Source organism: Pinus tabuliformis, chromosome 5_1 (assembly GCF_031772625.1).
Source record: "Pinus tabuliformis cultivar Carrire ecotype Pingquan chromosome 5_1, CPIR1, whole genome shotgun sequence".
NCBI lineage: Eukaryota > Viridiplantae > Streptophyta > Pinopsida > Pinales > Pinaceae > Pinus > Pinus tabuliformis.
The window spans coordinates 695232886-695255312 of NC_142305.1; positions in this window are offsets into that span (position 1 = coordinate 695232886).

A 22427-nucleotide genomic window follows, 5' to 3' on the forward strand; every position below is an offset into this window, starting at 1 on the left:
AGAAAGGACAAAGAACAAAGGAAGAAGTAAAGAACGATTTGAAAGATAATTATCAATATTTTATTTCAATTTTAATTATGCACATAGTGTAAGATTCTGATTTATGATGTTTGAATTTTGAACTAACCATATGTGATATGTTTGTATATGATGATTTGATCAAAGACCTGATTTGACTTGTTATGACAAGGAGTAAATAGAATTTCAATTGTACCTTATTGATGAGCTATTAATGAAGTATGATTTGAATTTAGTACAATTACTTTTGAGTCTAATGGCAACTATGTGCTTGGTACAGGAAAGCATGGAAAAAGAACAGTTTGGGTGGTTGGAATTGACTGCAAGATAGTTAGCAGTATGATTAAAATGAATTGGAGAATGAAACAATGTGTTGGTAAAGCATTCAGGAGAAGGGCCATTGTGGTACACTGTTACCCAACAATGTCCATTGATTACAATGAGCATGCTATGACTGATATGATGGTTTTGAGGTAGGGGTATGCCTTGGTTTTGAGACCTTCCGATGCAAGGAAACCTTGCCAAGGGATGGATCAACCGAGGGACTAGAAACTAGAGAAGGGGATGCTAGGGAACTTGGAAGGTGAGTGACTGGATTTCCCGAGGGTCTGGGAAGAAGAGAAGGGAAGGTTGGGGAATAAATTTGTTTTGGTCAATAGCATTGCTGATTGGAATTAAAGAACATTGGGAGTGTGCCCAAAAATAATGAGTTGGTAACTGTTCACTGAGAGAACAAGTAGCAGAAGGATTGTAGCATTGGGCATTGGATGCAGACTTTGATTTTGGCAGTGGATTCTAGAATTCCTACGAAGGAGGTGAATCCATGGTACTACTTTCGAGGGTGGAGGTGTGAGCCTCTGGATTCCCTTGTTGTTCATATGCGCATTATATCATTTTATTTGCTGGTTAGAGAAAATGTGAATATTATTCTAAATACTGCATCGAGTTGTGTTATAAAGCTCCAATAATAAATATGATGGTCATGGTTTTCAACAATTGTTTATTATGAATACTTCATCGAGCTGTGTTTATAAAGCTCCATAAGTAGTATGTTTTGCTAGTCATAAGTGTCGTAGAACACCGAGGACAATGTTCCCTCAAGGGTGAGGGTTTTGCAACTATTAGTTTTTGTAGCATCAAATGGTGTTATATCCTTGAAAATTTATGGAGAGGATAAAACATATGAGTTCTCAAAAACCTAGAAATCGTTTATGGAAATTTCACATAGAGATGGCTCAATTAACGTAATTGACCATAATTAAAATTTTCCTAAGTCTAACTTAGGAAAAGGGTTTAACTAATAGAAATTAATTGAGAAAGGTGTGAATTATATAGAAAATCACATGGGTTGACATAGAGATAATCTCAACCATTGATTAAAGTTTTAATCATAGTCGTTGAAGTCTCAACTAGAGATTATAAGAAGAAGTCGATGGGTAGATGGAGGATACACTTTTTGGAGAACACATGAAGGTGTGAAGCACTTGAGAGTATGACCACTTGCAAATACTTAGTGATCTAGATAGATTGATTCTCTAGTGCAGGTAATTCAAGAGGAGTGATTAAGTCAAAGATCGAGTTGCAATGTGTCAAAGGGGCAAAGATAGTGATCCAGAGGAGGATTTCCAGTTCCGGAAGAGGCACAAGAAAGTGACTGAAGTATTCCACAACACAACTAGCCCAGATCAATTGCAAAGGTCACACAAATTTGTCTGACAGGTCACAGTTACAGTCACACGGGTTTTCCTTGTACAACCGAGAGTATTGCGTGGGTTTTCCTAGCACAACCATGTAGATCATCAAAAGCATAATCGACCTGCGCAAGGGGTTAGATGACCTACTTTTAGAGGAATACAGAGGCCAAGGTTTGTTGGTGAAGGGAGAGAACCTATTCTCCAAATATTTCCTGTCAGATCTTGTTGTTTGGATAGCCATATGGGCTTACAAATATTATACTCTGATTTTCACTACTACATAATAAAATAAACCCTCAGCTAGTTCACTGGTTTTCCCATATTGGGTTTTTCTGGGGACTTTTGTCCAAAAACAATTGTGTCACTTTTATGTGTGTGTGCTAGCATTTATCAATTCATATTTTTGCTTCCGTAGTATTTATTTTTGGTGAATAGATTGCAATGTGATTAATTCAGTATTAATCATAAAAATGATAAATTGTTAATAAGCTAAGAGAATTAATTCTAGTTTTTGAGTTTCAAAGAAATTTTAAGAGTAATAACCCCTAGTTGATTTTCCATGTAAATAAAATAAAACCAAAGTCATGGGACACATATTTCAAGTTGAATGGTGGGTAAACATTATAGTGGGCATCACTTGTGGTTTATTAATGGCTATGGAAATTGGCAAAGGCATTAGTAAAGGAAAATAGACAATAAATGAAATTTAATTAAGGAAATAAAGGAAAATATGAGAAAAGGAAGGTGAAGAGACAAAAATATGCATGCAAAGGAAGTTAGAGAGAAAATGAAGATAAAAGGAAAAATGAAAGGAAGAGACTAGACATCAACGATAAAAAGGCATCAGAGAAACAATTAACAACTTTTGGCTCAATTTTGATTTTCTTTCAAAAATTGAATTCCAAGAGGAGAGAAAGAGCCCTTGGACACAAGCAAGCAAGCAAGGAACAAGTAAGGGAACACAAGAGGAGGTTTGGACAACAACAAGTAAGGGGAAAATATAATTATGGATTTGCAAGTAACAATGTGCATGTATGATTTAGCATGATGGGATTTGAATGCATGGTACATGCATTTGATTATTTGGTTACTTTTTTTGTCATTAGCATGGGATTTTCCTGGATTGACAATGGTTGCAACCTTGTCTTTCCTTTTCCTAGATAATCATGATGTAGTGGGTTCTCTATTTTGATCAAGCTTTAGATGGCAGTAGGCTTAGATCCCGATTGAGGTGGTCTCAGGAAAATTTCCAAGGGTCAAGGGTGGAGATGGGATTTCTCCTGGCACTCTTGGTAGATGGGTGGAGACAGGAAAATTCCTCTGGAACTAGTGAAGGAAGTTGAAGGAATCCAAGATTTTTTTAATATTAATGATTTCTGGACCAAGTTAGGTGAAATCATGGTGGTTGACAGTTGAGGTAGTTTGGCCTCTAGAATCCCTGGTTGGTTCTATTTTGGTTTAACCCATATTATCCCACATTCATGATTGAAATATGGCAGGAGGGTGATTGGATGAAAGAGAGATTTGGTTCAGCCCAATCTATGGTCGAGTGGTATGTGGAACTCCCTGACTTGGTTGGAATTTGCATATGTTGCTATGAACTATTTTCTTACTATGATTTATGAGCACATGTATTGGTTATTATGTTGGTCTTATCGCTGGTTTTTCATGGATTCTATTCTAGTTATATATTGGCTATAGGCATGGTTGAATGATGTGCTCTTGATATGGATCTTTTTCATGATTTGATAAGTTATCGAATAGTTAGTGAATGTATGGGCTAAGAAGTGTTATTGCAACTAGCTTGAAAGGGAATTGAGCCTTCTTGATGATTCGCTGATGAAGTTAAGAAGATCATGATCAAATATGCATTCATGACCTATAGCTATTATGTTCACTACATGTATGATCAAATGTTTATCATGTAACTGGCATGGTTTGAGAAAGTTATAGCCTTAATATTCATTGTACATACTTTTTTTCATTCTAGAATGAGTTCTGAAGAGTTCTGGGTTTTTTTGGGTAGTGGCCCGTAGGCTAGCCCTGAATACATGGCGCTGATATCGTGACTGCACCCTTTAAATTGGAGAATTTCAGTTGCAACTGCATGGAGGAAATATTATGCTTGTGTTGGAGCCTTCCAACTGCGTGCACAATGTATAAAAAATGCGATTGGGGTGTACAACTTGAGAAAAAAAAGTTCTAGATCAAGGATTGATCACTAGTGGTTGTTGTAAGACACCTAGGTCATCTGGTGTCCCTAAGGGATGGAAATATGTTTCCAGTTATTAGAACCACTTCCATAAATAGAACTTGGAGGTTAGTTCATATCATAGTAACACTCAGCTCATGTTTACCCTAGAGAGCTTGTAAAAGAGGGTATGTGTGAGATGAGGCGTTTAAAATTGCTCAACAATGTCTAATGTGTTTAAAAATGTTGGAAAGTATGGCCGAAGGCAGTCCATAGCGAATATGGGGTGCAGGCCAAGGAATGGAGGGATACTTCGCTTAAAATCATTGTCACCCATGACCTTAGCGATGGTGTAAGTCTTGTATCAAAGTGATCGAAGATTCTGATGGACTCCGACAAGGCATTCCTTCTATATAAGAAACCATACCTTGTCACCCACTTGAAAGTTATGTGGAACCCAATGTTGATCATGACATTGTTTATACTTATCATTGGCTTTATCTAGGATACTATGAACCTCTTGGTGAATTTGCTGGATGTGTTCAATAAACCTATTGGCCTTATCAATTTTGAATTGTACATGTGCAGATTCTACCTATGTAGCCACAAGAGGCATGGCAACATCAATTGGGTGCAATGGTTGAAATCTTAGGCCCACTTGAAAGGGGTTATGGGTAGTCAAGTTATGGAGAGCTCTATTATAGTTGTTTTGTGCATATATAAGACTCTCATCCCAGGATGGTGGATGCTTGGAGTTGTACATGCGTAATATGTGCATTATCATCCTGTTGACGACCTCTATCCAGCCATCAGTTTGGGGTTGGAATGCAATCGACTTGGTGAGATTGGTGTCTAGCAGCGATCAAAGTCTCGACCAAAATTTTCTTAATAATTTATTGTCTCAATCTGATATAATTGTTTGCGGATCCCAAAATTTACTAACACTTATTCGAACAAGAGTTTGGCAGTGTCTTCCACTGTGATACTCTTCTTGCAAGAAACCAATATAACCATATTAGAAAATAAATCAATGACCATAAATACACAATCATTACCATGCTTGGTAGAAGGAATGTCGAACATATAATTTATGGAGATGGATTCCCAAGGCTGGCTAGGAGTAGGAAGAGGAGTGTACATGACATTCTTCTTAATGGTTGGATTAGTGATGGCACATGTAATGTAAGATCTAATATAGTTTCCAACATATTGTAAGATTTTTGGACAATAAAAATACTTACGCAGTACTACCACTATTTTATCTAGACCAAAATGTTCTGTGACCCAACTGTAGTGTGCCTCCCAAATTAGCTTGACATGCTTGCTTGAAGGAACAAAAAGATGCCCCAAGTAGCATAACAATGTATCCTGGAGGTGGAAGTATGATAATTTCTTTCCATCCATCAACATCTGGTATGTGGTGGTGAATTCTAGATCACTTTTGTATAGTTGCAACCATCTAGAAGTCTTGTGCCCACAAGATTTTATAAGAGTGGTTAGTGCCATAATCGAGGTCCAACTGAGGCAATATGCAATGTTATTTGTGTTGTCCTTATTGTATTTAATGTTCAAATGAAATTTTTGCAGATACATGGACCATTTCTAATGGCGATCATTCTGAAACTTCCCTTGTGTCTATATAAACTAAAGAGGTCGGTGATTTGTGTGGATAATCTTCTCCTTCCCTAGAATGTAATGTTTCCACTGTCGACAAGCCTGCATGATGGAATACATATTCTTATCATAGGTGGGGTATTATTAAATCGTATCGGAGAGTGTCTCACTATGATAGGCCAACAAATTCCCTTGTTGGGTGAGAGTTGCACCAATAACATAGTCATATGAATTTGTCTCAATTTCAAATGGTTGTTGTAGGTTTGGCAATGTGAGTACTGACGTAGAGAAAACGTGGTGTTTCATCTCAACGAATTCCTTCTGTTGGGACTCAGAGTAAAAAAAAAAATTCCTTCGCTCCACCCATGGTAACTTAACTCAAATGCTAGGTGATATGAGAGAACCCCAACATGAACCTTCAATAAAAATTGGCAAGGCCCAAAAATATGTGAAGAAATTTTAGAGTTGTGAGGGCTAGTCAATCTATAATGACTTGGATCTTAGATAGATCCATGTGCATGCCTTGCTCATCAATGATGTATCCTAGATATTAGACCCAGTTCATGCCAAAGGAACATTTCTCCAAGTTGGCACATAGTTTGTGTTGTCATAGGGTTTGAAAGACTTGTCGAATATGTTGTAAGTGCTCTTCCAAACTCTTGCTGAAGATGATGATGTCATCCAGGTATACAACCAAAAACGAGTTGGAGAAAGGCTGCAAGATGCCATCCATCAAACTCATAAAACTTGGAGGGGCATTTTTCAACCCAAAGGGCATGAATAACCACTCAAAAAGGCCCTCCTTGGATTTGAAGGTGATCTTCCATACATCTGTGGGTTCTATTGGAACTTGGTGATAACCACAATTTAAATCAATCTTGTTGAATCTCCCCCCTTGAGTTGGTCAAGAAGGTCATCAATCCATGGGATTGAATACATGTTCCTGATAGTGATTTTATTAAGTGCTCGATAATCAATGCAGAGTCTCTAGGTCCCCTCCTTCTTTTGTATGACTATAATTGGGCTCCCAAAAGGTGAGGAACTTGGTCAGATTTACCCTTTTTGTAGAAACTCCTAGACCTACCTCCTGGTTTCCTCATTTTCCATAAGAAAGTAGTGGTATATTGGCCTATTGGGTAGAGGTGCTTTGGGAGTCAGATTGATCAAATGCTTCACTTGACAGTGCAAAGGTACCCTGTGGGTGAGGAGAAGATGTCCTTTTTCTCTTCCATGACCTTATCAACTTTCTTTTGCTACAGAGGGGTACCCTTTCTAGGGTCCATGGATGTGGCCACAATATTACCCTTAGTATGATAGCAAATAAGAAAGAAAGCAATTTTCCTCGTTTGTGAGATGATCTTACTACATTGCTTAACAGAGATTAGAGAATGGTGGTAGGTGGGGTTACCTCTGGTAACCTGTACAATTATTTTCCCAAAGTAATAATAACAGTGTGAGGTCTGGACTCATACACAAAATTACGCTTCCAAAATTATGGTGGGCGTAATATAACATCACAAACTTCAAGAGGAGAAACATCACATGATACCTCATTCGTGAATGGCTTGATGTTGTAAGGAAGGAGGCACTGTTGGATGACATAGAGATATCGTCCTTGGTGGAACCACCTAATGGTGTATGCTTGAAAATGTGGTGTCGTAGGTAGGAACAACCACTTAATGGAATTTACTGAGATGAGGTTCTTTTGGCTCCCACTATCGACAATGAACTACAGTGGAGAACCCTTCACCCACATTTGTGAGTGGAAGAGACACTCCCCCTCCTTTGGATCTCTGGGTTCAATCTTTTGGAACTTGTTGATTGCAACAGTGGCACTAGGTTCTGCATCAATAATCTACTTCCCCTTGTTGGGTTCTGGCTTAGAGTTGGAACATACATCTGACTCTAAAGCTTTTAGCTCAATGACCAATGACTTCTTAGTGTGACACTAATTTGTGTTGTGTGTGGGGTTCTTGTGGAACTCACACCACTTTCCTATGTCCTTATTCATCTTCATGGTGTTATTCTTTTCTTATGGCTTTGATGGGTTGTCCTGGGTTAGTCCACCTTGGCTTTGTGATTTGTTCTATGGTTTGGAGGTGCATTTCTCCTGCGTTGGATTCGAAGATCCCAAGTCCTGCTTCTTCTATTTAAAGTTATACTTGATCTGAAAACATATTGATATGTTGGGCAAGCGAGGAGATGTCCAGGAACTCCATTTATGCCTGAATGTATTTGTTCAAACAACCACGATACTTGAGTACTAGTTACTACTCAAAATCCTTGATACCCAAGTTTGTGCTTATTGTATGAAAAATATTCGTGAACTCTCGCACATTTTGGTCCCTTTCTTGTCGTAGTGTGGCCCATTTTATGTGCTTATCTTCATAGCTCCCGATAGGGTAATATTTTTCCTTGATACCATCTCGGAAATAATTCCAAGAGGGTGTGGCTGAAAGTATTGAGGGTTCCTCCTCTTCCCTCTACTCATAGTAAGTTTCCCACTAGTGCTTGACATGGGCTGAGGCTTTAAGGAGTGCAAAAGTAATATTTTACCTATCGAAAAAATTATGGACCAAAAAATATCCTTCTAGCAAATTTAACTATCTATCTAGAGCATCTACCTCTATCTAGCCTTCCAATATAGGAATGTCAAAGTTAACTTGTACCTTAAAGGGGGAGACACCTCAGAAGTGACTACTAGATGAAGATGTTTTTACCACTCACACTCTCGGAAGGATCTTGGAAAAATTATCCATCATATCATTCTTTTGAAATGATCTCCTACTCCCTCGTCTTTATTTTCTTCATCCATGGGAGGTCATCGGGGTCAATAAGGCCATTATTGCAAGCGTTCAACCAGTTAGAGTCCCAACTGCTTATACCTCAACCTCACTGGGAATATGCACCAAAAAACAGAGAAAGAGAAGAGCACTCTGATACCACTGATCTATATTTATGAAGGAATGAAATGAAATGCAAATTTAAACAAAAACACAAAGATGCAACAAAACATAACTTCAATTAATAAAGAGAAACTTCTAAAAATTGTTTACATGCAGAAAGGAAACAAACTAGCTCGGGCGATGGTAGCTTATCTATGAGAAGAGATGTGATGGCTAAATTCCTTATGAACTAAGTTACAATGAGGCTATCGAGCTTTTTTATCATCAATAAAAAAGGTAAAAACATAAACATCCAAAAAACTAACCCTAGGAGATGAAGCGGAAAAATCTTGTGGGCCATATTAGGGTTAGTTGGAACATCAACTTCCTGGGGTCATAACTTTGGCATACGATCTATGTTTGGCATGCAGATAGACCATTAGAAAAGTATATCTGAGGAAAACAAATTTCAATTAGAACATAGGCTGTAGGCTTTATTTTTTCTTGTTTCCCCCAAAAAACATTGTTTAGGGCCTCAAAATGGATCCAAAAGTTTAATACCTGAAAAACTGTCGAAAATAGAAAACTGGTGAAGTAGGAAACTATGATGGACATTAGGAAACTGAAAGAAAACAATGTTTGGGGTCCAAGTGGAATAGGCAGGTGGTCACAAATATCCACCTGGATCAAACATGTTAGTTTGGGATTATTTCTATAACTTATTTTTTGGGACTTTTCAAAATTTCAGAGATCCAAGGAGACATAAAGAAGTTCCTCAAGTAAAAGTTTCATAACCAATTTTGTAAAATTGGATAGATGGCATGTACTAAAAGTTTGTTATCAAGAAGACGCAAAAAAAAAAAACAAGTTTTGGTAGAAGCGAAGCTGGAAAAGGAAGAAGTAGAAAGCAAAACTAGTGAAGGTAGAAGAAACAGGTAGACTTGGTGAAGACATAAATAACTAACATACCTAGTGAAGGTATAAGTAACAAGAAGACTTAGTGTAGTAGGTTGTTTCCTATGAATATTTTCAGCTAAGATGATTGATGTCTCATGTAAGTTGGTGCCTACAAATATTTTAGTAGAGGGTATTGATGTCTCTTATAGGTTGGTTCATACAAATCTTGCAATAGATGGGATTGTCCTCTCCTATAGGTTGGTGCCTGCAAATATTGCATCAGTGTGGATTGGTGTCTCTTGTAGGCTAGTTCCTATAAATTTTATAATAGTAGGTTGGTGCTTACATATTTTGTATCAGTAGGTTGGTGCCTACAAAGATTTGTTATAAATAAATTTTCATTTAGACCCCGTTTTCCATATCTGATATTGTTTGATTATGATTCATGAACCCTTAAATAAGTAAGAAATTGTCTTATACTAATTCACCCCCCCGCACTCCCTTTTCTCTCTCAGTATAAGTGTGAGCCCACTAATTAGTATCAAAGTAGGTTCCTTCGAAAGTAGTCCAACCAATTGAAGGAATATATCAAAGGGACCATGGACAATTGTGAAGGTTGTTTCACAAGTAAAGCTCCATTATTTAATGTAACAAATTATTCCATCTAGAGGGTAAGGATGAGGATTTATTTAACGTCTCTATGTTTTTACATTTGTTGATCTATAGTGAATGGTTATAAATCTAGTAGCCCATCCATACATTAAGATGGTAAAAAGGCTTATGTAAATAATGGAAAATCCATGAAAGTCATCTTGCGTGGCCTATTAGAATCATATTTTGTCAAAGTGATAAATTGTGAATTGGCATAGGACATTTGGGAGAAGCTTCAAAACAGCTATGAAGAAGATGACAATGTGAAGAGGGAAAAACTTTAAACCTAGAGAAGACAAATTGAAAGCTTGAATATAAATGATAAAGAAGATATTGTAGCCTACATTATTTATGTGGATAAGACTGTCAATACTATCATAGGAATTGGTGAAGAAGCTAATGAATCAATGATGGTATAGAAGTTGCTAATATCTCTCCCCTTAATATTTGATGCAAAGGTATCAACTACTAAGAAATGAAGGATAGAGAAAATATGAAGATGGATGCACTACATGGGTTTTTCACTACATATGAATGAGGATAGAAAAAGGAAAGTCAACTCTAAAGGAAGTATATTTCAAAGTTTCAAAGAAGAGAAAATACATTAAATCTGATGATTATTCCTACAATGAATCATATGCAAAAGAAGCATAGTTTGTGGGAACAATGAAAAGAGGATCGAGAAAACACAATGGTAAGCTACCATTCAAATGTTTTGATTATTTTAGAGAGGATAGTGATGAATAATAAGAACATAAAAATAAAAGTAAATCACATATACACATAAAAGGAAGACATACCAAGAAGAAAATTGTTTACTCTAGAGATGATAGTAGCTCTTTAGATGAAAGTAATGGATATGCATTTGATATTGAAAAAAAGGATTCCTATTAATAAGCATGGATTCCCAAGCTTATAATCAAGAAATTAAAGAAAATAAAAAAATAGAAAACAAATTTATAGGATGAATATATTTATGGGGAAGTAAACCTTGAAGAAGAACTTATTAGTTCCATAGAAGAAATAGGAAGACTTTCAGACAAGATAAAAAAGTAGAAGGAGCTATTGCAAAAATATAAGAAAAAGGATCATGATCATGATGAAAACACAATTTACATCCCGAAGGCACTACTAAAAGAGGAAAAATGGATCAAAAAAGTGGTGAGAAGGCAACTGAAAGAAAAGAAAGAAATTTGTGAGATGGTAGAAGCAAAAGTTATTTCCTTGAGTAAGGAGCTAGAAAAGGAAAATGTTTATCTCAATCAAAGCTTGAATTTTGGAAAAAAAATAAAATATTATTATATCATATGTTTAAAGAGGTCACCTTTCCGCAAAACAAGTTTTGATTACAAAGAAAGTCATAAGACCTCCAAAGTAGAAACAAGGACAAAGAAAGAAAATGGAGAAAAAACCAAAATCTATGAAAATATTTTCAAAGGTTCTATCAATAATGAAAATAGAATCAAGAAAGGATTTGAGGACCAACAAAGACCCAATTTATTAAAGGGCTCTATCAACAACAAAAGCTACACTAGGAAAGGAGTTGAAGACTAGCAAAGGCCTGATTTTTTCTCACAAAATAATCCAGAATGAATTCTGAAGAGCCTCTCCACCAAGAAGGCCTTTCACATCTCGAAATAAAAATATATTCTTTGGATATTTCTTTTCTTGTAATAATTTTTGTCAAGAATCAATATATTGTGGAGGTTATGTGAGAAATAGAAACATAGGATCTTAGAGAATCTCAAAATATGGTTTTGTGAGAAAAAAACTAGAAGAATTAATGAGAGTGATGTTAGAAATTACAATTCATTTGCTTTCTTATTTGATAATATTGAATGCTATAAGTGCAATAACTATGGCAACAAAGAAATTTATTTTAAAAGAGACACATAAGGTTTCCTAGGAAATAAAAGGAAGAAGATATTACCAGACATAGAGAAGAATTCACAAATGTATGGAAAAGGAAACAAGAATGCTCAAAATAAAGGAAGCCAATGGTATATTGACAGTGCATGATCAAAATATATGACATGAGATGAGAGTATATTTCTTACACTAAAAGAAGAAAAGAAGGTAATTTTACCTTTGGAGATGTTCCATCAACAAGGATAGCTAGAAAGGGCACAATTAGTATTGGATCATGGAAATACTAAAACTCTTATATTTTGAAGGTATAAAAGTCAACTTTCTAAGTGTAAGTCAAATATGTGATCAAGGATATGATCTCACATTTCATTCTAAATGATGTGAAATAGTGAAAGAGAGTTTAGAAATATTGGTGGAAAGAGAAACCAATACCTCAAGTAATATATATGTATTATGAATTTAAAGGATAAAATTGATGTGATATCCCTCTCAAATCATCAACTAAGTAAGGCGTAAGATTAAGGGGAGTATCCTTTTGCCATTGATGTCAAAAGGGGAGATATTGCAAACAAGGGGAGTTTTTCAACAATAATGCTCAAATTTCTAAGGTTGCCATCAATGAAAAGGGGAGATTATTGAATATGGTGTAGTCATTATTGTTAAAGATAAGAGGAGGCCAAGAATGTCAAAATTAGGGGGAGATGAAGATGGATTCCCAACTAAATGTTAGGGAGTACTATAGTATTATATCAAAATTGACTAAGGGTTTCCATCAACTTAAAATGGGGAGGTTGTTGGAAATATTTTTTCATTGACTTCCAATACAATGGTAAACTATAGATATTCAAGATAAAGATTACAAAATGGAGAGTATTGGAAGATTTGATTTTGGGATTTCAAAGCCTAGTTTGGATACCCTAACTTTGAAGATATTTTTAACAGAATAAATAGCTCAAACTAGAGCATAAAATTTATGGTTGAATAGTTTATTTTGAGACCTTACCAAAAAATTACGACACTCCCTCTAACACCATAGGACTGAGGAGATATGAAAGATTTTGTCAGGTAGACGCAACTAGAAGTACAGCTCGACCCAACCAAATTTATAAGTTTCTCTCATAAGTGAATGTAGAAACACTATAAATAAAGGATATATGAGTGCATCTAAAGATAATTTGATCAATAAGATATCTGAGCTATGCAATAAAAGATAGGGAATACTCTTTGGGTTTTAAAGGTGGAGAAAAAATGTGATTTGTGGAATGAACAACCATCATCAATTTTTTGCTATAACTTTTCCTATGGGATATTTTAGATCATGAAACTTTTGGAGGTGTAGGAAATATATTATTATACATTTGATAAAAAATTTAGGCATCAATTCACTAAAATTTCATAGATATGCTCTAAGGAAGTTAGGGTCCCTGAATGCTCCTAAAATTTGCTTCAAACATGTCAAATTGGAATTTTCACTATAAATTTTCTTCTAGGATGTTATAGATCATGAAACTTGAAGGATATATAGTGGAAATATTTTTGTACCTGTGCTAAAAATTCCAGACTTTGGTTTGTTGTAATATCGAAGATATTCTCTAAGGAATTTACGGTTCTTGAATGCTCCTAAAAGATTCTTTAAACATGTTAGCTTGGAAAAAATTTTGTAACTTTTCGTTTTGGATGTTTTAGACTATGAAACTAGGAGGAGATAGCGTGGAGATATTTGTATACCCATGGTAGAAATTTCATACTTTAGTTTGATGTAATTTTCGAGATATGCTTTGAGGAAGTTAGAGTTCTTGAATGCTTTTGAAATTTTCTTCAAATAGGTCAACACAACATTTTTGTTATAATTTTTTTTCTAGGATATTTCAAAATATGAAATACTAAGGAGATAGACAATATATCTCTAGGTACCTATAGTAGAAATTTTATACTTTTATTCCCTATAATTTCGTAGATATACTATATAGAAGTTTAGGTTACTGAATAGTCCTAAAATCAAGTTCAAATAGGTCAATCCGACATTTTTTCAATAACTTATTTTTTGGGACATTTTAAAATTGTGAAAATATCAAATATCCAAGAAGACATACATAGATTCCTGAGGTAAAAATTTCAAAATAAAATTTTCAAAATTGGATATGTTGCATGTTTTACAAGTTTTTTCTTGGGCAAAGTCCGAAAGCAACATGTTTTGAAAGAAGAAAGCCTAGTGAAGGAAAAAGCAACAAGTATACCTAGTGAAGGAAGAAACAACTAACAAACCTATTGAATATAGAAGGAGCAAGAAAAATCAGTAAAGTAGGTTGGTGCCTGCAAATATTTGCAGCTGAAGGGATTGGTGTCTCTTATAGTTTAGTACCCACACATCTTGCAATAGAGGATATTTGTGTCTCCTATAGGTTGGTGCTTGTAAATATTCTAACAAAAGGGATTGATGTCTCCTATAGGTTGGTGCATAAAATTAGTGCAACAGGGGGGATTGGTTCCCCTCATAGGTTGGTGCATACAATTTGTTTATTTGTAGGTTGATATTTACTGTAGAAATTAATGTGTAGATTTAAAATTGCTCGTGAAATTCACTAAATCACAAGACTTGAAGCTACTCTAATGATATGTAGAATTTATTTCACCATCTAAAACAAGAATCATTGACATGAAAAATGAAACATCACACATACATAGAGATTTATCTAGTTTCTCAAAACCCCTTAGTATATGTATTGCATTAATTACAGAATAGAGAAGAAATACAATGTTTGCTCAAGGCTGAGCACACCCTGCACTATTAGATCCCTCTGCCTAACTGACTGAACTTGGACCAACACTTCGCCAATTTGAAGCCTTCCCAAGCTATTATTTATTTGTTATTTTCCCTTGGGAAATTGCCTCTATTATTTAGGAAATTTACACCAAGGAATTGCACAATTACCATAGGCCAATCCTCTGACTGCATGCACCACATGTACAACTTGGATTAATTTACAAATGATAGTACACTGCCCTTAAACTCTAATCTCAACTAGGTAACTCGAATCCTCTACTTGCAACAATTATTTTGGGTTGATTGATCACTCAGTGTGGTTGAAGTTACACACCCACAATTTGACCTCCACTAGTTCTTCTTATAATTAGAACTAGTTAAATTGACAATAACTCAAATTAACTAAAATAAATTGCTACAAATTAGAAATCAATCATGTAGAACTTAAATCAAGTGTCTCCAACTCAAATTTACTGAGTTAACTGAGTGAAAAGAGTCATGTCACCTTATTTAACTACCTCCAAGTATTCTGTTGAAATTGAAATTCGAATTTTAATCTAGTTTGCCCAAGGTAAAGTCAAAACTAGATTTTCTTGTTGCATTTTTAGTACTCCCTCTCAGCAAGAAAGGGATTATCAGATACCACAATCCTGCTTCTATGAAACTCAATTTTTCCTCTTGAGAAAGCCTTTGTCAAAATATCTACATCTTATTCCTTTGTCAGACTGAACCGTAACAACATAATCTGCCTCTGCACACAATCTCGTAGATGGTGATATTGGATGTCGATATGCTTGGATCGATCATGAAATATTGGATTCTCAGATAGTTTGATACAACTCTGATTGTCACAATAAATCACTGTAGGATCCATCTTATGACCAAATAACCCAACATGAATCTTTCTCATCTAGATAACCTCTCATGTTGCGTGGCTTGCATCCAGGTACTCTGCTTCTTCTAAGCCGAGTGCCACAAATCTTTGCTTCTTATTGTACCAAGAAACTGCTAGTGAACAAACAATAAAAATTCCCCATGAAGTTCTATTCCTATCTAATGGACTCCTTTCTCAATCTGCATCTATGAAGCCTTGTACCTTCACTCCCTCTACCCCTTTGTACCAAAGAACAAACTGATTAGTGCCTCTGAGGTATCTTAACACATGCTTTGTTGCCTTACAATATAGTTTGTTTGGCTTAACCCTTGCGTGACTAATCAAATTAACTACATAACACATGTCAGTCAAGTGTTCACTAAATACATGAGTGCACTGACAAGATGCCTATAAATGGTAGCCTCCACTGTTATGAAACCAGCTCACAAAAAGATAGAAAAGAGAGATCCACGCCTTAGAATTCATCCTCTTCGAGGGGGAAACCTCCTTTACATTACATAAATGAGCAATTCTTGGATGATTCAAATGACAAAACCTCATTTCTATATATAGGAGTCTAAGGAGTCACAATATAACCCAGCCGACCTAACAATAATAATATAAAGCCACAAAAATAACAATAAAGGGATTCTATGGGGCACAGTAATGTTGAGAATGCAACAAGATGATGGAGCTTAGTGGAAAGAAGTCGCCTTCACTAAGTGGGCCCGCAGGCTATTTTTGGCGCAAAGTCTATTTTTAGACTATGTCTATTTTTATACATATGGATCATCGTCGATGAGTTGCAGGATGCTATTTGTGGATGATTGGTCATGTTGGTAAAAATAGATGGACTTCTATTTTTAGACATATGGGCGGTTTCTATTTTTAGACTGCCAAGCTAAAAATAGAACAGTCGAATATTATTAGCACATAATAATATTTAGACTATAAACATTATCTTATCCTCTTGGAGCACTTCAGTTTGAGCTACAGATGTGGCACATGCAGCTGTCAGAAGGAAATACGCTTTCCTTGTGGGTCAGTTGAGCTATTGCATGCAGGACTTCAGTTAGAACTCATGTGGTTGAGTTTCGGTGGAGTTGATGGAGTTGTGTTCAGTTTGACTTGGTTAAACTAGTTGTATTTAGTCTAACTGCAAATACACTAGTGATGAGTGATGTGAATTAATTGTTAAATTAATTCACTAATTATTAACTCATAAAGCAACTAAAGAATACATCAGTTAACTCAGTGCATGGACAATTCAATGGAGACAGGTGTTAGAGGTTGAGATTGTTATCAGTTGTGACTATAGTTGTGCATGAGATCTTGCACAATCAGTGGGATTGAGTAATGCCAATGAGGATTGCATGGTTCAGCCAATGAAATACGATTTTGCTTCAGCCATTCATCAATTATTTTCTTGCAGGATTGCGCAGTGGAGGCAGGCAAACAGTGGAGGAGATTTGAGGCATTAGATCTGAGCTAGTTTGTGTGTAACAGGTGGATATAGTACTGAGTACTTGTGAGGAGTATTGTACTATGTATTGTTACATGTTCTCAATCAATATAATATACAGATAACGTGGGGTTTTCAGCTGTATGTTTTCCCCGGGTTACATACTGTGTTAATGTGTGCATGCGATTGATGTTTCATTGCTTTTAATGCTGCTAAATTGATGATCAACGTAGAGGAGGTTATGAATTATGCATGTATTCAGCAATAGTGTATATTCGGGATAATCTCTGTGAATAAGTGTTATTCAAAATTTCTACATGGTATCGGAGCAGTTGATCATCAGATCTATTATTCAGAAAGTGTTTACATCTTATTTCTTCAGGCAGAGTCTGTAATCGGGCCAGGTAGCCTCTGGATTCATCCTTCCTTTGGAAGGTGAGATATCCGGTAAAAGCCCATACAGTCAATCTCTATACGAGAAATACTTTGTTCTCACAAATTTTAGATCAGAGGCGGTTGAGTTTTGAGCTGGTGGAATTCGAATTTGCAGCAGTGTTTTCTTGGTGTCAACGTTGCAATGTCTTTCAACGGATTGCGATTGGAGTATGCTCTTGAGGGCAGCTCGAACTATATTGCATGGAAGGACAGGATGGAGGCAGTGTTAGATGATAATGGGCTGAAGGAGTTCATAGAGGCTGAGGTCCCAAAGCCTACTGATGCTGCCGAAGCTGAGGTTTGGCAAAAGAAGACAGCAAAGTGTCGAAGGATTCTATTGGAGGGCGTGAAGGATCACATTGTGTCCAGCCTACATGGAAATGCTTCTCCATACTTGATGTGGAAAGCGTTGATAGATATATTCCAAAGCAAGAGCGATCAAAGGAAGCTGGCGCTCAAGGATAAACTCAAAAACATTAAATGCGAGAAGGGAGACAGTATGCCCAAGTATCTCACGAAGTTCACTCAGTGCAGGGATGAGCTGGGAAGTGTGGGGGTGACTGTCGATGATGAGGACTTGGTGAGCTTGGCTCTCCTTGGTCTTCCGAAGAGTTGGCATTCCTATCAGGACTCTGTCAATGGTTGGGAGAAATTGCTAGGATGGGAGAGACTTTGGTCAGATCTTGTGCAGGAGGAGATCAGGCGGAATACCAAGGACGGATCTTCATCAAAGGAACTTAATGAAGAAAATTGCGCTTTGGCTACCAAAGCAAAGAAGGGGAAGAACAATAAAGCTTCTCATTCTAGTGCGACAATAAAGCTTCTCATTCCAGTGTGAAAGGCAAGAAGCAGGACATGTCCAAGGTGAAGTGCTTTCACTGTCACCAGCACGAACACTATGCCACTAATTGTCCACAGAAGAAGAAGAACAAGCAAGCTATTGGATCTGCAGCAGGAGAGGCCTTGGCCTCACAGGTTGAGCTTGATTTTTCATTGATCACATGCTTGGTATCAAGTGTGATGGGATCGGTATGGTTCTTGGACAGTGGTGTGTCTTTTCACATGACAGGAGATCGAGATTTATTTTCTGATCTGGAGGAGAAAGATCTTGGAGTGCACATCGAGATGGGCGATGATGGTAGATACAGTGTGACCGATATTGGTACCATTTCCTTTGAGAGGGAGTCTGGTAAACCCTTCGTATTGAAGGAAGTGATGCATGTTCTAGGATTGAAGAAGAATCTTATCTCTGTGGCGATGTTAGAAGATAAGGGATATGATGTTGTTTTCAGTGAGCGAAAGGCTTTCCTGCGCAGTAAGACAACTGGAGAAACCTGGAAGATAGGGGTTCGAGTCAGGAACCTTTATCAGTTGCATGTAGATGGCTGTGCAGCAATGGCATGCAAGGCAGAAGGATTGGTGAGCCGGGATGATGGCGAGCTGTGGCATAGGAGATTGGGTCACCTTCACCATGGAGCCTTGAAGATACTACAGCAGATCACTATTGGGCTTCCTAAAGGCACTCTTGCGCAGTCAGATCAGTGCAAGGGGTGTACTTTGGGAAAGTTTGTGAAAGCCACCTTTCACGAGAAGGATAGTTGCGCCACGACGATCCTTGAGAGAATTCACACAAACGTGTGTGGACCTTTCTCAGTAGCTTTGACAGCAAAACATAGGTATTATGTGATCTTTGTTGATGATTTCTCTCGAAAGTGCTGGATCTTCTTCATGCAGAAGAAGAGCGAGACATACTCAAAGTTCTGTGAGTTCAAATCACTGGTCGAGAAGGAGTCAGGGAAGAAGGTGAAGGCTCTTAGGAGCGACAATGGTGGTGAGTTCAAGGATTTCTGCAGCGTAGAAGGGATTCGAAGAGAGCTCATAGCTCCCCATAACCCACAGCAGAACGGGGTTGCTGAGCGGAAGAACAGAACGATCGTGGGTGCTGCACAGGAAATGTTGCATGATCAGGGCCTACCCCTTCACTTGTGGGCGGAAGCATGCAATACTGCAATATATGTGTAGAACCGTTGTCCTCACAAGATACATGGCATGAGTACACTCGAGGAGGCTTATTCTGGTAAGAGGCCATATATTTCTCATTTGAGGATTTTTGGTTCTAATGTTTACATGCATGTGAAGAAGGATGCCAGGAAGAAGCTGGAGCTAACCGCAGAGGTTGGGATATTTGTGGGGTACACTGATACGCCCCACAACTATTGTGTGTATTTTCCAGACAGTGGCAAGACTGTTGTGCGACAGGATATAAAATTTCAGGAGGAGAAAGCCATGAAGTGTTTGCTTGAGAGGGAGTCACACTTGCATGCAGATGAGGAGCTATTAGTTCCTAAGGATGAGCTTCAGGACGTGGATCAGCCACAGGACGAAGTTTATGGAGTGGAAGAGACCACTCATGCAGCACCAACCATCAGAGGGAGAAAGCGCTTGACAGAAGCTGAGCGACTGACTCAAGATGCAGAGAAGGTTGTAGGACCACCTACAGCTCAACGTAGACAGAGACAATCACCCGATTGGTACACTGGATACATGGCTCTTGTGAGAAAATGTGTTATGACTAAGCCATCCTTTTTCGAGGAAGCTGTGGAGGATCCTGCATGGGTAGATGCCATGGTGGAAGAGTATGATTCGATTGTCAAAAACAGTGCATGGGAGATTGTCCCAAGACCGGAAGGGAAATCAGTGGTGGGTTCGAGATGGATCTACAAAGTTAAGCAGGCAGCTGACGGGAGTGTGGAGAAGTACAAGGCAATATTTGTTGCTCGAGGCTTTTCACAGATAGAGGGGATCGATTATGAGGAGACCTTTGCACCTGTCGCAAGGTATTCTTTCATACGGACGATTCTTGCTCTCTCAGCGCAGATGGGGTGGCACATTCTATTCCTCAATGGAGTCATTGAGGAGGAGGTGTACATAGAGCAGCCTGAAGGTTTCGAGATCTTCAGCAGCGAGTCACATGTGTGCAGGCTCAAGAGAGCGTTGTATGGGTTGAAACAAGCACCACGTGCTTGGTACACACGGATAGACAGTTATTTCACCGGACTTGGATTCTCCAAGAGTGAGGCGGATCCTAACCTATACCAGATTGTGGTGGAGGGTAAGTTGCTTATCATTTTACTTTATGTAGATGATTTGATTCTAACAGGTGATGAGCCGTTGATACTTTCATGCAAGGATGATCTTGGTAAGGAGTTTGAGATGAAGGACTTGGGCCTCCTTCATTATTTCCTAGGATTGGAAATTTGGCAGCGCAGTGATGAACTATTTGTTTCTCAGGGGAAGTATGCTCGGGAGATACTGGAGAAGTTCAACATGCATGGCTGCAAGCCTGTTGATACTCCTCTTCCTGGAGGTTGGAGGAAGGAGGATGCTACTTCAGTAGAAGTAGTGGATGCCACTGTTTATCGACAGTTGGTGGGGTCGCTTATGTATCTGGTCAATACACGACCCGATATATGATATGCTGTTAACCAGCTTTCACAAGCTATGGTTAAGCCAACCAAGATCTTCTGGAAGGCATGCAATCATGTATTTTATTATCTCAGAGGCACATCGGGATATGGTTTGTGGTATAGACAGGGGGATGAGGTGAAGCTGTGTGGCTTCACGGATGCAGATTGGGCAGGTAGCCCAACGGACAGAAAGAGCACATCAAGAGGGGTCTTCAGTATCGGGTCGATAGCAGTTTCTTGGTACAACAGGAAGTAGAGATCCGTGGCACTCAGTTCAGCAGAGTCTGAGTATATGGCAGCAAGTTTGGCTGCATGCGAGGCTATATGGATGAGGAAGATCTTGGTCGGGTTGTTCGGTTCATACTTGGAGCCTACTGTGATTTACTGTGATAACCAGAGTTTCATTAAACTCTCAGCTAATCCAATATTTCATGATAGATCTAAGCATATTGACATCAGGTACCATCATATCAGAGATTGTGTGTAGCGGAGAATCATGTTACTTTCATACATTCCAACGGAGGATCAGGATGCTGATATCTTGACGAAGGTGCTCACCAGGAGCAAATTCGAATACCACTGAGGTAGGATAGGGGTTGCTGATAATCCATATCTTGTTGAGAGTGAGTTTTGAGAATGCAACAAGATGATGGAGCTTAGTGGAAAGAAGTCGCCTTCACTAAGTGGGCCTGCAGGCTATTTTTGGCGCAAAGTCTATTTTTAAACTATGTCTATTTTTAGACATATGGATCATGGTCTATGAGTTTCAGGATGCTATTTTTGGATGATTGTTCATGTTGGTAAAAATAGATGGACTTCTATTTTTAGACATATGGGTGGTTTCTATTTTTAGACTGCCAGGCTAAAAATAGAACAGTCGAATATTATTAGCTCATAACAATATTTGGACTATAAACATTATCTTATCCTCTTGGAGCACTTTAGTTTGAGCTACAGATGTGGCACATGTAGCTGTCAGAAGGAAATACGCTTTCCTTGTGGGTCAGTTGAGCTATTGCATGCAGGACTTCAGTTAGAACTCATGTGGTTGAGTTTCGGTGGAGTTGATTGTGGAGTTGATGGAGTTGTGTTCAGTTTGACTTGGTTAAACTAGTTGTATTTAGTCTAACTGCAAATACACTAGTGATGAGTTGTGTGAATTAATTGTTAAATTAATTCACTAATTATTAACTCATAAAGCAACTAAAGAATACATCAGTTAACTTAGTGCATGGACAGTTTAGTGGAGACAGGTGTTAGAGGTTGAGATTGCTATCAGTTGTGACTATAGTTGTGCATGATATCTTGCACAATCAATGGGATTGAGTAATGCCAATGAGGATTGCGTGGTTCAGCCAAGGAAATACGAGTTTTCTTCAGCCATTCATCATTATTCTCTTGCAGGATTGCGCAGTGGAGGTAGGCAAACAGTGGAGGAGATTTGAGGCATCAAATCTGAGCTAGTTTGTGTGTAACAGGTGGAGATAGTACTGAGTACTTGTGAGGAGTATTGTACTATGTATTATTACATGTTCTCAATCAATATAATATACAGATAGTGTGGGGTTTTCAGCTGTATGCTTTCCTCGGGTTACATACTGTGTTA